The sequence below is a fragment of the Mandrillus leucophaeus genome, unplaced genomic scaffold (assembly GCF_000951045.1).
Source record: "Mandrillus leucophaeus isolate KB7577 unplaced genomic scaffold, Mleu.le_1.0 Scaffold22, whole genome shotgun sequence".
NCBI classification, from domain to species: Eukaryota; Metazoa; Chordata; class Mammalia; order Primates; family Cercopithecidae; genus Mandrillus; species Mandrillus leucophaeus.
In genome coordinates, this window is record NW_012102254.1 from 4,868,003 (window position 1) to 4,886,832 (window position 18,830).

The following is an 18,830-nucleotide window of genomic DNA, read 5'->3' on the forward strand; positions in this document are numbered from 1 at the left end:
AGGGCAACAGAGCAAGACTTCTCAGAAAACAAAACAAAAAAACAAAAAAAAAAAGAATAATGCTTGCTATATTCAGTGTCAAATTAAGGAAATTCTTTTCTATTTGTAGTTTGCTAGAAAAGCTTTAACTATAAATGAGTGTTGAATTTTGCAGGATGCCTTTTCTGCATCTATTGAGATGATATAATTTTTCTCTTTTTTCTGTTAATGTTGTGAATGATATTTAATTTCTTACGGTTAAACTATCCTTAGAGGCCTGAAACATGCTCCACTTGGTTGTTACGGCAGGTGCTGTAGAGGACGGTTCCACCCTGGCCCAGATGCTGTACGGGCAGGGGTTGAGCCACAGTTATTAATAACCTAGTTCTTGGCAAAATGCCTCGTGATTCTCCCAGAACAGAGAGGATGGGAGGCTTGTGAGGAGTTGCCCTGAGGCCAGCTCCTCTTGCCTCCCTGTCTTTCCTGTGAAGGTTTTGATGAGACTCTGAAGAGCTCAGAATAGACCTGCAGAATGCAAAACCACTTAGCTGCAGTCTAGGCTTGGCTCACCAGCAACAAAGTATCCCACAACTCCTGCTGCAGTCATCCTGCCCCTTTTGAGTAGGTGTTGTCCTTTTTGCAGTGTGAGAGAAGGACCCAGGAACCTGGCACTTTGGCTTACCCACTTCCTTTCCCTGTCTATGTAAGTAATCAAGTGCCTGAAACTAAAAGCAGCTCATCATATCATTACTATCTGACTTGGCCTTGCCTTGGCTGCCACTGTGTGCAGATTATTCCTAATCTCCATTCAGGAATAAAGGACTATGGCCCCAGCCACTGGAAGACCTGCTAGCAGCTGGCCCTTCACTGTCTACCATTTGAGCACTGCCCAGCGGAAGACAACCACCCTGCCCAAGTTTACGCTCCCTTTCAAGGTGGCTGCCTCCAATAACAATCAATGAAGACATAACTCTCTCACCCCAGTGTGGGACAGTGTCAAAGTGTGGCTCATCCTCAGAGCTCCCCACGGGGCTAACAGCCATGCCACCTGGCCTGCCCAGTCCTGCTGCCTTCACTTCCTTTATACCTGTTGGCCTCAAAGCTCCCTCCTGATCGACATCCTGCACACAATCTTGGCCTCAGAGTCTGCTTCCCCTTATTTTGAGGTATAATTTACAAGGGTCCTGGTCTAAGACAGTGATGACATACTATCTATTTTATATCTTTCTAGTTCCAGTTAGCTGATAAATTATTGAAGGTTTTTACATCAGTCTTCACAAGAGAGACTAGTCTGGAATTTCTTTCTCTTTCTTATAAAACATCTGTTATTTGAAAGCCACCAGCAGTATTTCTGAACCAATAACTGATTAACTTTTTTAAAGAGCTTGATCCTGATCATATTCAGTGAAACCTTTGAATACTTTAAGCAGTGTTTACTCCACTTCATAAATGAAATCAGTGATCTGTCATCAGAATTAAGCCTATCTTGAAGGAAAGAACAGGGAGAAAGAACTACCAGCATCCCCCAGGACAGCTGCTCTGTTTACCCCACAGAGATTTTCTTTCTTTCCTTCTTTTTCCTTTTTGTGGAGAATGGGATCTCACTGTATTGCCCAGGCGGGTATCGAACTCCTGGGCTCAGGCTGTCCTCCTGCCTCTCCAGCAGAGGTTTTCTTTGATGACAGAAGCTGCTGGTTTGTATTCCAGGGGCTTGATGCAGCAAGGGAGATGTCACTGCGTGGTCTACAGCGTGGGCTGTACTAATGGTGTCTTCTCGTGCGTACATCCTTGGGAGAGCTCTCAGTAATCAGCAGCTATCTCTTTTCTGTTGTTGGGGTTATATCTTCAGCTTCCTTCTACTGTACCTTCTTGCCATATACTTTTTGACTCTGACATCTTTAGGCCTGCTCCAGAGTCAGTACTGGGTATTTGCTTTAGACAATTATTGCATTCTAAATAAATGCAATATCACCTTATTTTATCACCTTTTTGAGGTATAATTTACAATAACATGCACCCCTTTTAAAGGTACAGTTTGAAGAGTTTTGGCACATATAGATAGCCCTGGAACCACCACCACAATCAGAATAGAGGACACTTTTCATCACTTCACCAAGTCCTTTCCTGTCCCTTTGTAGCCAGGCGCCCTGACCCTGGTTGGTCCCTGAGCAACCACCAAACTGCTTTTTCTGCTGACAGCTTCGATGTGCCTTTTCTAGAATTCACATGATGAAATCATACAGTATATTCTCTTTAATATCTGGCTTCCTTCACTTAGCAAAATGTATTTAAGATTCATCCATATTGGCCGGGCGCGGTGGCTCACGCCTGTAATCCCAGCACTTTGGGAGGCCAAGGCGGACTGATCACCTACGGTCAGGAGTTCGAGACCAGTCTGACCAACATGGAGAAACCCTGTCTCTACTAAAAATACAAAATTAGCTGGGCATAGTGGTGCATGCCTGTAATCCCAGCTGCTCAGGAGGCTGAGGCAGGAGAATTGCTTGAACCTGGGAGGCGGAGGTTGTGGTGAGCAGAGGTTGCACCACTGCACTCCAGCCTGGGCAACAAGAGTGAAACTCCATTTCAAAAAAAAAAAAAAGATTCATCCATATTGGTGTATATATCATAATTCATTCCTTTTATTGTTGAGTAGTACCTTCTAGTGTATAGATACGTCACAGTTCGTTTATCCAACGAAATCTTAGACTACTTTAATCAATATTTATTAACTTTATCAGTAGAATCAATTATTTTTAAGTTTGAATGCCTACTGTGTGTCGAGCACTGGTATTTGAAATACATTGTGAACAGAATCATAATTTATACCCTCAAGGAGCTTACAGTGACAGCAAACAGAAAATAATACATAATAAATAAATTATGCAGTATACGTATTAGTTTCCTAGGACTACCGTAACAAATTACCATAAACCTGGTAGCTTAAAACAACAGAAATTTACTCCCTCGCAGTTCTGGAGGCCAGAAGTCCTAAATGCAGGTGCTGGTGGAGCTGGTTCCTTCTGCAGGCTCTGAGGGAGATGCAGTCCATGCCTCTCATATCTTCTGGTGGCTGCTGGCCGTCCTCGCCATTCCTTGGCTTATAGACACATCACTTCAGTCTCTGCCTCTGTCTTCAGGTCACCTTCCATCTTCTCCTCTTCAAGACACTTGTCATTGGATTTAGTGCCCATCCTAATCCAGGATAATCTCATCTCAAGGCCCTGACTTAATTACATCTGCAAAGACCCTTTTTCCAAATGAAGTCATGGTCATAGGTTCTGGGTAGATGTATCTTTTGGGGGACTACCTTTTAAACCCCTATAATATGTTAGAAGAAGGAAGTGCTATGGTAATAATAGAGTAGAACAAGGAGGATCAAGAGTGCTGGAGGGATGCTGGATGCAGCTTCAGCAGGGTGGTCAGGATAGACCTCATTGAGGAGACACTGAGCAAAGGATATGAGAAGCCATTGCAGGGTTGTAAGCCTTGGAATGATAAAACCTGACACTATTTAAAAAGGACCACTCTGTGGTTGCATTAAGAATAGAATGTTGGCCGGGTGCAATGGTGCATACCTGTAATCCTAGCACTTTGGGAGGCCCAGGTGAGCAGATCACTTGAGTTCAGTTTGAGACCAGCCTAGGCAAGATGGCAAAACCTCATCTCTACAAAAAATTTAAAAATTTGCCAGGTGGTACATGCCTGTAGTCCCAGCTACTCAGGAGGCTGAGATGGGAGGATCGCTTGACCCAGGAAGGTGGAGGCTGCAGCAAGCCATGATAATGCCACTGCATTCCAGCCTGCGTGACAAAGTGAGACCCTGTAAAAAAAAAAAAAAAAAAAGACTATCCTTGGGCTAGATTGTGAGCAGGGGTGAAGAGGTGACTGAATGTATTAGTAGTCAGCTTGGCGAGGTGGCTCACGCCTGTTATCTCAGCACTTTGGGAGGCCCAGGCAGGCAGATCACGAGGTCAAGAGATCGAGACCATCCTGGCCAACATGGTGAAACCCCGTCTCTACTAAAGATAAAAAATTAGCTGGGTGTGGTGGTGGACACCTATAGTCCCAGATACTCAGGAGGCTGAGACAGGAGAATTGCTGGAACCTGGGAGGCGGAGGTTGCAGTGACCCAAGATCATGCCACTGCACTCCAGCCTGGCAACAGAGCGAGACTCCGTCTCAAAAAAAAGAAAATAGTAGTCATCCAGGTGAAAGATGGTAGAGGCCTAGACTGAGGTAGAAATATAGAAGTGATAAGGGTGAGCCAGGCATGGTGGCTCATGCCTGTAATCCCAGCCCTTTGGGAGGCCAAGCAGGGAGCCGATCACCTGACGTCGGGAGTTCGAGACCAGCCTGACCAATATGGTGAAACCCTGTCTCTACTAAAAATGCAAAATTAGCCAGGCATGGTGGCACATGCCTGTGATCCCACCTACTTGGGAGGCTGAGGCAGAAGAATCTCTTGAACCCGGGAAGCAGAGGTTGCGGTGAGCCAAGGTGGTGCCATTGCACTCCAGCCTGGGCAACAAGAGCAAAGCTCTGTCAAAAAGAAAAAAAGTGATAAGGGTGGATGAAGCTGGATTTCTTTTTCAATTTAAGTAAAACTTACATACACAAAGTGCACAAATCATAAGCCTACAGCTCAAAGAATTTGCACAAAGTAAACACTATCTAAAGTACCCAGATGAAGAATCACTCGTTATCTACACCCCTAGAGGCCTCCTGTGCTGGCCCCCAGGCACCATCCCCTTCCAAAGGTAACCACTCTCCTGACTTCCTTTTTGAACTTTATGTACGTGAAATCATACAGCATAGACTCTGTTGTGTCCAGCTTCTTTCAACACTGCTTGTGAGTGTCATCCCTATTGTTGCATGTAGCAATTGTTTTTTTGTTGTCATTGCTATATAGTGGCAATATTCCATAATTTATCCATTATACTGTTGCTGGACATTTGGGGTTTTGCTAGTCTGTGGCTAATACAAAGAATGCTAATATAAACGTCTAGTGTGGATCTTTTGATGTAGGTATGTACATCTAGGAGTGTCATTGCTGGATCACAGCATATATGAATGTTCAATATTAGTAGACACTGCCCCCCAAATTTTCCAGGTTTCCAATTTACACTCCCATCAGCAGTGTCAGAGAGTTAGGTTCTGGATATATTTTGAAGGGAAAACTAATAGACTATCAGCACAGATTGAAAGGAGATGAGAGATAGGACTCACGGATGACTTCAAGGGTTTGGGGCTGAGCAACTGCTAGGCTAGGCTTGGTATCAACAGAGATAAGGAGCTGGCTTTGGGAAGGGAAGTAGGCAAAGATCAGAAATTCTTTTTTTTTTTTTTTTTTTTTTTGAGACAGTCTTGCTGTGTCGCCTGGGCTGGAGTGCAGTGGCACGATTTTGGCTCACTGCAACCTTCTCGTCCTGGGTTCAAGTGATTATCCTGCCTCAACCTCCCTAGTAGCTGGGATTACAGGTGCCCGCCACCATGCCCAGCTAATTTTTGTATTTTTAGTAGCGCCAGGGTTTTGTCAAGTTGGGCAGGCTGGTTTCGAACTCCTGACCTCAGGTGATTCGCCTGCCTCGGCCTCCCAAAGTGCTGGAATTACAGGCGTGAGCCACTGCATCTGGCCAGAAATCCTCTTTTAGACAAGCATGAAATGGCTCTCAGGCTCCCAAATGGGGATGTTGGGAGGCACCAGACATACAAATCTAGACCTCTGAAGCGTGGTCTGGACTAGAGATACAACATTGGGAGTTACCGATGGAGAGGGTTTTTAAACCATTAAAGAGGTAGGCACACCAAGGAGGTGAGTGTCAGTGAGAAGCCCTAGGGTGCTCCAACCCCAAGGAATCAGGGAATAGGAGACATCAGCAAAAGAGATAGAACAGCTGGAGCCAGTGAGAGGAAGGAAGACCAAGAGAGCGTCTCCCTGGATGCTGGCTGGGGAAATTACATCAGCAGGAAGGAATCATTACCTGGGTGGCATGCAGCTGGCAGGTCCAGGAAAAGGACAGCTGACTGTTGGATTTAGCTACATGGGGGGTCACTGGTGTCCTTGACAAGACAGTTTCGTTGGACTGCTGAGGGGCCTAGTTGAGGTGACTGAGAAGTAACCAGAGAAACTTGGAGACAAAAGTAAGCATCAACATCTCTTGATGGGCTGGGCTATAAAACAGAGCAAAGCAAAAAGAAAAAAAAAAGAGGGGGGGCATAAGGTAGGTAGAAAGGAAAGTAAAATCAAGAGAAGGGATGTTTTTCTTAAAATATGGTGGTCAAGGCAGGCCTCACTGAAGTAGAAGCATGGTGTTTGACTTTTTTCTGCCTCACCACCAGAATGTATCCTTCAAGGGGGCTGAGATCTGCGGTTGTCTTGTTTATTGCTGCATCCCCCATACCCAGAACAGGGTCTGGCACGTAGACTCAATAACTCTCTTAAATAGATGAGCAAATCGGGCTTGATAAACAAGAAACATATAACATGCCAACATGCCAAATAGTGCCCAAGGGATACGATGAAGAAGGAAAGAGAGAAACAATGTTGGGGTGGTAGTTGACATTTTACATAGGGCTATCACTAAGGCTTCAATGACAGGGAGACTTTGGAGCAATGACAGGTATATATAGTGGTAGAGGCCTAAACCAAAGCATGAGGCCAGAAAAAAAAAGAAAAAAAAACTCATTCACAGATGATATAATTGTGCATGCAGAAAACACACAACAATCTGAATTATCCAAATAGAGAATTTAACACTGCTAGAGATAGAGTCACTCCATATGATTAAAATTTTAACCCTCCAAGAAGATACAACAATTTAAAGTTTGTCCTTAATGGCTTCAGATTCTATAAAGTAAAAATTGACACAATTAAAAGAAAATAGACAAATCCACAATCATAATGGAAGATTTTAACACTTCTCTCAGTGATCGATGGAACACACAGACACAAAATCATCGTAAGGATACAGAAGATAGGAACAATACAGTAGCAGATTTGGCCTAATAAATAAAACAAACTGCAGCATCCAATTTTTTTTCTCTTTGTGCAAATACAGAATATTTATGAAAACTGGCCACACACTATACCAAGTCTCAACCACCTGGGAGATGGCTACAAGAGCACTTGTCTTGTAATTATCATTTATATGTGTATTTATTTTCCATAGTATGCTCTATGCCATATATGCTGTATTATAACACAAAAAGTACGGCATAGGCCAAGCACGGTGACTCACACCTGTAATCCTAGCACTTTGGGGGACTGAGGCAGATGGATCACCTGAGGTCAGGAGTTTCAGATGAGCCTGGCCAACATGGTGAAACCCTGTCTCTTCTGAAAAATACAAAAAAAAGGCAGTCGTGATGGCATGTGCTTGTAATGCCAGCTACTCAGGAGGCTGAGGCCAGAAAATTGCTTGAACCCAGGAGGCGGAGGTTGCAGTGAACTGAGATCACACCAGTGCACTCCAGCCTGGGTGACAGAGCGAGACTCTGTGCTCCCCCCCCCCAAAAAAAGTACGGCATAAATGAAACAAAATGTGACAGACAATGATAACACATCATTCTGGGTAGGCCGTATATTGGGAAATGGAAACAAAGTCAGAAGGGAAGTTTTAGGAGCACTTAATTCCCTGTAATACAGTAGGGAATCGATTTTGCAAAACCATTCCCAAGCAGTTGAGCTATTTTCAGACAATATAGCACCTTGGCAAGCAGGGAAAAGATTTTGGGCTCCTCAAGTTCATGAGAAGAAATTGTTGTTGTATCTATGACAAATTATCTTTAAGACCTTTTCCTGTTGACTCTGAATGTATTTTAGAAGAGAAATTTTAACAGTGGGAAAGAGCAGGCAGAGGTGGACCTTAAACAAGGGACATTGGGGATATGGAAACTGGAGGGGAGCCAGAGGGAAGAAGATCTAGAAATGTTAATGAGTGGCAGGGCAGTGTTGGTAGGGACCTTCCTCTTCTGGAGAAAGGTATTCCACATCAGCCACCATGGAAGCTTCTAGAAGCCAAACATTCAAGAGACTCCTCTGCCAAGCTCGGTTTTTCAGGGAGTCTCATGCATCTGTATTTTAAAGCTCCATATGGATGATCCTGATGTGCAGCCAGGGTTAAAAAGCCTGTGTGCTCCTGAGACATTAACCTGCCTGCAAATCCCTTGGGGGTGCTTTTTAAAACTAGGTTCTGATTCTAGAGGTCTGGGAGGGGCCTGAGAGTCTGCATTTCCCACAAGTGCCCTGGCAATGCCAACGCTGCCCATCCCTAGGCCACATTTGGAGTATTAAGGAGGGAAAGAAATCAAATATAATTTAAACCACCAAGCTTGTGAAACAAAGCATGTGTGTTTTCTGGCAGAGTGAGATTCACAGGGCTTCTCCTGTTATGAAATGAAAAGAGCAAGTACAAAACAGCGCATCAGGACACAGTGAAATTCCTTAGGGGGTCACTAATTGAGACAGCATGGCCCCAGGTGTACCCTGACCCTTGAAAATATTTTCACAGTGCTCCATCTGTTTTTCTCCACCAGATTATGCCTTCTAGTTGGTCTTGATTGCTTGTTCCCAGCAAAAATATTTGAGGCGAAGGAATAAATTCAGCCAAGACCAACAAAAAGGAAGGAAGGATTCCTCACTGCTCTCTGAGCCCCTTGTTTTCATAGCACGTGGCTGAATCTTCCTTAATGCGGGGGATCAGCTGAGTGGTCGTGGTGAGAAGCCACAATGTTTTCTGAACAAGCTCATTTCTGCATCTGTTCCCTCTGACCTGAAAAATGCCTCTTTGTTCCATTCCTCTTGTTCCTTTAGAAAGGACTCCCACTTTGTGTTGTTTACTCAAATTAGTTACTTCAGACAACACAGGCATCAATTCACAGAAAATCCACTTGGGTTACTCAGTTGACACAGTTGTCCTTTGGATGTAGGCATATAGGCAAAAGGACATGGAATATTAAAATCATTTTGTAACCTTACTCAGAGGCTCGGGAAGCCCTGAGTTTTTACCAGTATATACTGGTGAAGTACAAGTTTAAACATTTATGTTAGTATTTCCCTATATTATTTTAAGTTGGGCTTTCTTTGCTTTCAAGTCTTAGATGTCTTTTCATTTTCTTTTATTTTTAAGGCTGCCATTCAAGTCATCTGTGTCCCATTAGTTGTTATCATATCTCACAGAAGTGTGGCCAGAAACAGAGCCACAGCAACACGGAGCTGTAGCCTGCAGCTGCCAACCCAGTGCCAGTTCTGTGCAGCCACCTGGCCTTCAGCTCTGGCCAGCAGTTCCTCTGATCCTAGAAGCTCTCTGCCTCTTGTTATATTTGCTAAATATTCTAAATTGCTTGGAATAGCTCAGTGAAGAAGGTCAGCACTACGCCCCATTTGGTGAATGTAAACTCAGGAAGGTTGTACACTTTTTATTTTATTATTTATTTGTTTGTTTATTTGATGGGATCTTACTGTGTCACCCAGGCTGGAGTGCAGTGGCACATTGATAGCTCATTACAGCCTCCAACTCCTGGGCTCAAGTGACCCTCCCACCTCCCAAGTAGCTAGGACTACAGGTGTGTACCACCATGCCTAGCTAATTTTTTAAAAATTATTTTCTGCAAAGAGAGGGTCTCACTATGTTGCCCAGGCTGGTCTCAAATTCCTGGCCTCAAGCGATCTTCCCACCTCGGCCTCCCAAAGTGCTGGGATGATTGGCTTGAGTCACTGCACCTAGCCTATACACTTTTTAAATTCAAAATTCCGTTAATAATAAATACAGTTAATTGCCTAAGTGCCTATAGGATGTTATAATGTGTGTGTGTGCGCGCGCGCACGTGCGTGTGCCGTATAAAGACTACATTAACACATTCTTTGCAAGTTACAGGGGGAAAAGGCCATATTAAATGACCCCACAATGAAATAATCAGACAAATCCTCAATGTAAGACATTATACAATTCAAACAATTAGCCTGGTCTCTTTAGAAAGTCAATGTCTTGAAAATAAAAAGGTGGGAAAACTGTCCTAAAAGCAACTGTATTCATGACAACCAAATGCAGTGTATGAATTCTTTCTATCCTGGAAAGCTATAAAAGAAACCTGGGGACAACTTGAAATGTTTGCTTTGCATACTTTCACAAAGTCTAAAGTTGTTCACCGCCTTAGAACATTTCCGCTCTTACCACTCTTCTGTCATATGCTATTTTACCTGTCCAAGATTTAAGTTCTACCTTTTAATTTTTTTCAAAATGCCACCAATTAAATACTCCTCTGCAGCGAGACCTTTGATGTGGGTTAAGGGCCTCACCCTGATGTTCTGGAGCATGATCATGAGACATCTTGATGGGCATTACATTTTTTTATCCTACGTGGAATTCACTGGGCTTCATGAATCTGTGGTGGGAAATGTTGAGCTATTGTACTTTAAGTGTTTCTCTGTCCCAGTCTCTCTTCTCCTTCTAGAATTCTAGGTAAGCATATATTAGACTTTATTGTCCTACATAGCTTATTTATATATCTTAAATTTTTTCTTGTTTTTTGCGTCTTAACTCTGCAATGTGCCACATAATTTTTTTCTGATATATCTTTGAGTTCATCAAATCTCTCCTTAACTGTGTCTCATCCACTTTTAAATCCATCCACTTAATTTTTAATTTCTATTATTGCTCTTTCTAGAAGTTCCATTTTAGTTTTTATCCTAATAATCTGTATCATCAATTTTCACTCCCTGTTTTTTTTATTTTCTGCTTTATCTATCAAAAATGGAGAAATGAGTACAGATATCTCTGTCATGATGGTAGATATGTCAGTTTATCCATGTAATCCACGAATAAATCAATTTGTTGTTCTTGTTTTTTGAAGCTGTTTTATGAACTGTAATTTTTTTTAATGTTATAACTTTCTGGTGATAGATGTCCCTTCTATCACTAATGTTTTTTTTTTTTTTTGCTTTCTTTTGGATAGCGTTTTCCTATTTTCATCATTTTACTGTAAATGTTGCTGTGAGCATATGTTTGGTATATCTCTTGTCAATAGCATGTAACTGTATGTGTGAATTTTTTATTCCAGTCATTATAGTCTCTGTCTTTCATATGGTCCATTGAATCCATTTACATTTATTGTAATTACTGATAATTTGAACTGATATTTCTCCTGTCTTACTTTGTGGTTTATATTTGTCCTGAATTTTTAATAACTCTTTTCTCCTTTTTTTTTTTTTTTTTTTTTGCTTTCATCAGACTATGCAGGAATATATTGCAGTTAGAATTCTCTAATTCATACATATAAATGAATTGAAACACTTTTGGAATCATCTATCAAAGTTTAAAATACATACACACTATGTTTCAGTCTTTCTACACATGTGTACCAGAACACATGTACCAGAATGTTCCAAGCAGCATTTTTCATAATATCCAAAAGCTAAATAATCCAAATAGCTATCAACAGTAAAATGGTTAAAGAATTTGTAGTTACATAAGAAATATAATAGACTGGCCAAGTAAAAACTATAGCTGCAATATCAACTTAGATGAAACAACAACAAAGAAAACATAATGTAAGGCAAAAGAAGTCAGACATCAAAGAATAGCCACTCTATTTTTTCACAATATGAAGTTCAAACACGGACAAAATTAAAGTATAGCGTTTAGGGATTCATGCTTAAGTGGTAAGACCACACAAAAAAGGAAAGAAAGGACTGTTGGCATAGTGGATACTTTTTCAGGGAGAAAGTTGGGATCTGAAAGACACAAGGAGATGATAATCTGTTGAGGTATAGATTTTTTTATGTGTAATTTTCTCTACATGTATTTCATTATGAAAAGTAAAAAAGAAAAAAATTGAATATAGTTAATATCTTTTTGAGTACTCATTAACATCATTTTCCAAATTTCTCTATTCTCTAACAATATTAATTTCCTTAAGTTAAGTCATCTAGTCTTTATTTAGAAATTACCATATACCTATATCAGCCCGGGTGTGTGAAGATACAGAGGAAGTTGAAGGCACACATAGTCCTGGCATGGGAAGGGGCTTAGCCAGGAAGAAGGGTCTTCCCTTAACCCCTCCATTATAACAGAAGGAAAAAAGGATGGGTCATGTTTCTGGGTATATTTGACAGAGTGGATTTGTTATAATCTAGGTCTGAGTGCCACACTACTACCTTGTAAGAGGTAAAGGAGTGAAGGGTGTGATGAGGAACCGAGGTAAGGAATGTGGACCACACAGTTGTCTAAAGGTTGATGGTAAGCAGATCTAGAAGGTTTTAAAGATGCTTCTAGTGGAACCTGAGAATGTCTTTGTGCAAACAGCAAGAGAGAGAGAGAAAGAAGGGAAAGGAAAGGAAAAGAAAAGCCATCATCAATGCCAGGGAGAGAGGGATGACTGATGGGAGAGATGCCGAAGGCCCAGGAGGGAGTGAGAGCCCACACTCAAGCTGACTGGACAGGAGGGAGAATCTCGGGTGGAGGCCCAGCCTGGGGGTGGTTCCCTTAGCCATCTGGGAGATTCCCAAGACCTTTATTACATCATCAGCGAGATGAGGAGTATGGAAAGAAAAGTTTGAAGCATATGGAGAAGATCTGGGAACCCTGCCCCAGGACCACAAGAAAGAACCACAGCCAGACATGGATCACAAAGAAGTGAGCAACAGGAAGGCCCCGCCGCAGCCTCACAGTCTATGCTTGCAGAAGATACAGTCATAGCTTTGTGAGACTTTCCAGAAGTCCCTAGCAGCAGTCTGGGGAGCCCAGAAATCCTCAAGTTTGGGTGGCACAGGGAAACAGGAACAAAGGCAAAAGGAACAGAGGGCAAAGGTGAGTAAGAGGGAGATACGTGGACTTGACCAACCGCGAAGGCCAGGCCAGGGAGGGAGGCACTGGGAAAACGGAGGGCCAGAGATAGGGGACCAGTAGGGCAGAGAGCACATTCCGGGGCCCAGGAGACTGACAGGTAGCAGGAGAGATAGGGACTGGAGTTCAAAAGACAGTATTACAGTTTCCCATCTTGCAGCTGAAGTAGCTTGTAGGGATGGAGCCACTTTCAGCACAGCTGGCCTCCTCCTGGGAGATGATCCCCTGGTCAGCACTGTGAGAGGCAGAGGAGAGAAGAGAAGGAAGTTCCCATCTTTCCTTCTCTGAGAACAAAGGGACAGTGTGAGGGACATTACTTTATCCCAAGCAGCTGCCCACAGTCCAGGCCCAGAAGGCAAGAGACTGTGGCAAACATTATCACCAAATTCTTTTCCCAGCTTCCCTAAGTCAGGACTGTCCAATGGAACTTTCTGCAGTGATGGAAATGTTCTATATAAGTGCTGTCCTGACAGTAGCCACTAACCACATGTGGCTGTTGTGCTCTTGAAATGTGACTGAGGAACTGAATTTTTAATTGTACTTCATTTTAATTAAAGTTAAGTAAAGATATGTGGCTAGCGGCTTCCATATCGGACCGCAGACTCCAGGGCGTCTCTAAAACAAACGTATGGGCTCAGCAGCAGGTTTCTGATCGTTTTGGACCTTAACTTTTTTGTCAAATGGAATTCCACACAGAAACACAATACAGAATATCAAGATATGGTGGTGGGGCTCCTCTGGTTGGATTCCCACCACCCCATCCAAGCCCTGGGCACAATCCTACAGGCACATTCATGAAATTCTAGGGCTCTGTGGCACGGTTTGTGGGCAAGGTCTGCGTTGCCCAATATGGGACATCTGCCACTGGGAGTACCTAACGTGTTTTGAGGCAGCACCAGACATAGACATTTAAACTTTTTAATTTTTCGTCAATTTATCTTAAATGAATTTTTAAAACACTAGCTTAACGTATGTGGTAGTGATGTAAAATTTCATTTTTAAATGTATTTAAGTGAAAAGTGAATTAATTTAAAGAAAAATGATAAAAGTCCACATGGTTCACAAGCATGATAAATACGGCTATTGGCAAAAATGGCAAACATGGTTGGAGAACGGGAGTATTGATGAGTCTGATTTGGAATGAGGGCCTTGGACCAGCAGCACCACCATCCCTTGGGGGCTTGTGGGAAATGCAGAATCGCAGGTGCCGTCCCAGACCTACTGAGCCAGGATCTGCATTGGACCAAGACCCCCAGGAGATTCACTGATGTTTAAGGAGCACTGCTCCAAGGAGCTGGGCAGCTCTGAGACAGCGGGGCTCTGAGGCCAGAAGCTCCACTTGCAGCCAAGAGAGTTCCAGGGCTCAAGGAAAAGTTGGGACATTCCCACCTCTTTGGCACCACATACACATACATACACGCACACATGTGTGCATGTGCACCCACAGGTTCTCCTTCACCACCTGAGCTAGGCAAGTCAACACAGCAGTCCCAGCATTTCCTTTGCAGAATCTCCTGGTGGCTTCTACATTCCTATTTGTACTGTGTGTGTCTTTGTGCTCCCTGAGGGATAGTGAGCAAGTGCTTTGGGAAGCAGGGAGAACAGTCATATCAAGAACTTGAATGTGCTGAAGAAATGTTCTGAAATGCAGACATCTGACTGTTGCCGAAGCTATGAACAGCAGAAATAAACTTGTACTAAAGTGCTCAGAATCTGCAGCAGGTTTTTCCTTTACCAGCTGACTTTTATTGAGATTCAATCATGTACCTGGCGCTGGGGAGAAAAGGATGAGTAAGGCATGCTGCGAGCCACAGTCCAGAGGGGACACATACGATGCACTCTTCATGACAGCACAGCACTAGCAGGCATTACAAGTCAGCTGTGGGCCGGGCGCGGTGGCTCGCACCTGTAATCCCAACACTTTGGGAGGCTGAGGCAGGTGGATCATGAGGTCAGGAGTTTGAGACCAGCCTGGCCAACACAGTGAAACCCCATCTCTACTAAAAATACAAAAATTAGCTGGGTGTGGTGGTGCACACCTGTAATCCCAGCTACTCAGGAGGCTGTGGCAGAGAATTGCTTGAAACCAGAAGATGGAGGTTGCAGTGAGCTGAGATCCTGCCATTGCACTCCAGCCTGGGCAACAAGAGCAAAACTCCATCTCAAAAAAAAAAAAAAAGTCAGGTATGTACCCAGGGCCTGTGGGCAGGGAAGAGCAAGCAATATATTCCAGTTGCAGATGGGGTTCTCGGGCTTCTTAAAAAGGGTAAAAGGCCAAGCATAGTGGCTCATGCCTGTAATCGCAGCATTTTAAGAGGCTGAGGCTGGAGCACTGCTTGAGCCCAGGAGTTCAAGACCAGCATGGACAACATAGTGAGACTTCATCTCTAAAAAATTAATGTGTTAAAATTTAAGTTTTAAAAAGAGGTAATAAAACATCTGGGTCAAGAGAAAGGACAGGATTTTTCTGGGTTGAGAAAGCAGAGGTGCTTTTGGCTGAGAGACGTCCCAAAAGTATAAAAATGCACAGCATTTTCCGGAAAGTGAAAAGTTTAGCTTCTCTAGGAGCCTAGGTATGCAAGGGTTAAATTCCTCAGGGCCCAATTTTAAAAATCCTCAGAACCTTACAAACCAGGCTAAGGAGTTTGGACTTTATCTTGTGGTGACTGGGAGCCACTGATGGTGGTTAAGTAACAATGGAATCACTAGGATGAGCAAATTATTGAAAGCTGCATGACCTTCATAGTCGGCAGGGTAATCAGGAACCCTGGCGTGGGCCCAGTAGCCCACATCCATGCAGCTGAGTCAGGGCCCTCCCCAGTGTCTCCACCTCCTCCAGAAATCAGATAACTAAGGCATGCTAGCCTTCGATCTTGCAGGTAAGTCTGTCCTGATTGACATGGGGCACAGTGAGACCGGTCCACGGGCAGTGTCTTGCATACTAGCACTGTAGGCCCCAAGGAGCACTCAGAATGGGGCTCAGCTAAGCTGAAAACCCTGTTGCCATGGGGCACCAGACATCGCTGAGCTGAACTCACTCCCCTTGTCCCTGCCATGCAGAAGTGATTTCCCCAGCCCCGATCCCCCTGTGGAATGCCAGAGCCAGCTCCCACACACTCTTGAGAACCAACTGGTAAATTTTCTAGAATTCTGTGGGCTGGTTGTTAAACATGGCCACTAAGAATTAAACTACATAAGCTAACAATTGAATACATTATTTTAAACAGAGTTAATAAATACGCAAAACTTGGCACTTCCTAATTATTGACTGTACTATTATCTATGCCTGTTGTATCTGGATAGTGGAGACTCAGTACAATGGTGTGCTACCGCATGTCTCCACGTTTAGTGACATCACCTTGGTAGCTTAGAATCAGTCATAGTAAGGTCAGGCGAGGTGGCTTATGCCTGTAGTCCCAGCACTTTGGGAGGCCAAGGCGGGTGGATCACGTGAGGCCAGGAGTTCAAGACCAGGCTGGCCAACATGGTGAAAGCCCATCTCTACCAAAAGTACAAAAATTAGCCGGGCGTGGTGATGGGCACCTGTAATCTCAGCTACTCAGTAGGCCGAGGCAGGAAAATTGCTTGAACACAGGAGATGGAGGTTGCAGTGAGCCAAGATTGTGCCATTGCGCTCCAGCCTGGGCATCGCAGCAAGACTCTGTCAAAAAAAAAAAAAAAAAAAAGGTTATAGTAAGAGTGTTTACACCATAGAAATTGGCAAATGCGACAAATCAGAGCTTTTTCTGCAGAGAGCCAGTGGTTACACACCTGCCAGCCTACCACTCCTCTCCACCCTCTGTCGTGCTGGCTCTCTGCGGAAGCCCCCCAAACCTTCCAGGCCTGTCCTCTCCACTCTAGGAGTTCCAGCAGCACAACTGGCCTTGTCAGATTAGGGCTGTCACATGGGCTTCAGAAAGTCATGGAGACCTTACCAGGAACCCTGAGCATCTGCCCCGTTGCATTTCCTTACTGCTCTTTAGGGTTATCTGGGTGATTCTTCGTGCTGCCCAAAGCTGCCACACAGGGCCTCACACACTGGATGGGCTCCCAGGGAGTATAGCAGTATGAATGGAAGGAGATGCTGGCCTGATCTCAGGGGTGGGGAATTAAAGAGAGGCCTTGCCTCCACCAAACCAACAAGGTCCCAGCAGCCAGCCTCATGGTCCAGGTGAGGCATCTCTCCAAAGTGCCCAGTTCCTGAAGGTCCCTGCATAGCCAGGTACCCTCTAGGAATAACTTACATATGAGAACAAGAACATGCAAGTAGATAGCTGGAGGCAGCAACAAGCCTTCTGTCTAAACAATACAAAACAACATTAAAAAGGCAGCCCCGTGGAATTGGAGTCCAGGGAACAAGCATAAGCAAATGCTGGCACTCCAGATGCTGCCGTTGCGGTAAGGAGTCCTTTGTAGGGGGAGGGTGGGTAGCCCTATCTATGGATGGCTGAGACTCATTTTGCCTGAGTCTTATATATTCTCAGGAATATCTTCACAGCCTTGGAGTTGATAAAGGAGTGCTTTCTTAAACAGGACATAAGAAAAATCACTAAACGAGGACACTAAAGGAAAAGATTGGGAAATTGGACTTTGTTAAAGTTAAAAATATCTCTTCATTAGAAGACACCACTGACAGAATAAAAGGCAACACAGACTGAGAAAAGCAATTTGTAATACACTAAACTGACATAGGACATATATCCAGAATATATAAAGAACTACAAATTGGTAGGAAAAAATCAGACAACCCAATTAAAAACTGACAAACAATTTGAAAAGGCATTTCATGAAAAAAGATACCTAGATAGCCCAATTAGCCTATGGAATGGTATGCAGCCTTTACTGGTCATCAGGGAAGTTAAAATAAGGCACAATGGGCCAGGCATGGTGGCTCACACCTGTAATCCTAGCACTTTGGGAGGCTGATACGGGCAGATCACGAGGTCAGGAGATTGAGACTATCCTGGCTAACATGGTGAAACCCCGTCTCTACTTAAAACACAAAAACAAAATTAGTCGGGCGTGGTGGTGGGTACCTGTAGTCCTAGCTACTTGGGAGGCTGAGGCAGGAGAATGGCGTGAAGCCCAGAGGTGGTGCTTGTAGTCAGCGGAGATTGCGCTGTTGCACTACAGCCTGGGCAACAAAGCGAGACTCAAAAAAAAAAAAAAAAGGCACAATGAACTATCACTATACACCCACAAGACTGCACAGACCTTTAAAAACAGAATGACAAGTATTAGGATGCAAAGGGAGCATAAGCTGGTACTACCACTCTGGAAAACAGTTTGGCAATATCTGCTAAAGCCAAATACACCTAAGGTCAGGAAGTTCCCAGCAGTGAGTGCATTCATCTACGGAAGACTGTACACTAGAATGCGCATCACAGCTCTATTCATGACAGCCTCAAACCGGAGACAACACAGACATCCGTCAGTAGTAGATTGCAGCATATTCACACCACCGACAACTATACTGCAGTGAGAGAGAATGACCCACAGCTACACAACACATTAGAACATGAATGAACCCCACAAACAACGGTAAGCAAATGAAGCCAGGCACAAAAAAAGTACATCCCATTTAATTCCATCTTCATCAAGGTCAAAACTAACCCATGGGGTTAGACACCACGATGGTAGGTTCCTTTGGGGAGGAGGCAATGGGTAGGAAAAACATTTATCTAGAATCTGAAGTTTAAAAAATTAAAATAGTTTCTCCTGCTGTGCTGCCTTTTTTTTCTGTTTGCTTTTTCAAAGTAGGAGGTTCCAGGACAGGTAATGTGTCTGAGGAAGCCTCCACCTCCCTCAGCCTGCCCACGCTTCTCCTCTGGGACCAGACAGGCAGGAGGAACTCCAGGGAAAGCCCAACGAGGAGCTGTCCTAGAACACTGATTTCATTTTGGCTTCAAGTCAGATTTTCACTAGCAACTCTGCTTTCCATCTCTTTTAAATTTTATTATTATCATTTAGCATTTTATTATCTCTTACAACGTACCAGGCACTGCT